Source organism: Arachis ipaensis, chromosome B4 (genome assembly GCF_059453495.1).
Source record: "Arachis ipaensis isolate K30076 ecotype BB chromosome B4, ASM5945349v1, whole genome shotgun sequence".
In the NCBI taxonomy this organism is placed as follows: Eukaryota; Viridiplantae; Streptophyta; class Magnoliopsida; order Fabales; family Fabaceae; genus Arachis; species Arachis ipaensis.
This window is the reverse complement of record NC_142439.1, coordinates 66,171,577-66,172,475: the sequence shown is the minus strand read 5'-3', so window position 1 is coordinate 66,172,475 and position 899 is coordinate 66,171,577. Positions and strand designations below refer to the sequence as shown.

The 899-nt window shown below is 41.4% G+C and overlaps 1 non-coding gene across 1 annotated transcript; it reads right to left on the bottom strand.

Annotated features, from left to right (window-relative positions):
* Positions 1-297: 297 nt before the first annotated feature.
* LOC148567748 (small nucleolar RNA R71) lies at positions 298-405 on the bottom strand. The gene has a single exon (XR_015882426.1). It is a non-coding gene; the product is annotated as a small nucleolar RNA R71 (small nucleolar RNA).
* Positions 406-899: the final 494 nt, after the last annotated feature.

Genomic DNA, 899 nt, shown 5'->3' with positions numbered 1-899 from the left:
GGAGCAAACAATTTTGAGCTGAAACCTCAGCTAGTTTCTCTGATGCAGCAGAACTGCAAGTTTCATGGACTTCCATCTGAAGATCCTTTTCAGTTCTTAACTGAATTCTTGCAGATTTGTGATGCTGTTAAGACTAATGGAGTAGATCCTGAAGTCTACAGGCTCATGCTTTTCCCTTTTGCTGTAAGAGACAGAGCTAGAGTGTGGTTGGACTCTCAACCCAAAGACAGCCTGAACTCTTGGGATAAGCTGGTCACAGCTTTCTTAGCCAAGTTCTTTCCTCCTCAAAAGCTGAGCAAGCTTAGAGTGGATGTTCAAACCTTCAGACAGAAAGAAGGTGAATCCCTCTATGAAGCTTGGGAAAGATACAAGCAGCTGACCAAAAAGTGTCCTTCTGACATGCTTTCAGAATGGACCATCCTGGATATATTCTATGATGGTTTATCTGAGCTATCAAAGATGTCATTGGATACTTCTGCACGTGGATCCATTCACCTAAAGAAAACGCCTGCAGAAGCTCAAGAACTCATTGACATGGTTGCTAATAACCAGTTCATGTACACTTCTGAGAGGAATCCTGTGAGTAATGGGACGCCTATGAAGAAGGGAGTTCTTGAAATTGATACTCTGAATGCCATATTGGCTCAGAATAAAATATTGACTCAGCAAGTCAATATGATTTCTCAGAGTCTGAATGGAATGCAAGCTACATCCAACAGTACTCAAGAGGCTACTTATGAAGAAGAAGCTTATGATCCTGAGAACCCTGCAATAGCAGAGGTGAATTACTTAGGTGAACCTTATGGAAACGCCTATAATCCATCATGGAGAAATCATCCAAATCTCTCATGGAAAGATCAACAAAAGCCTCAACAAGGCTTTAATAATGGTGGAAGATA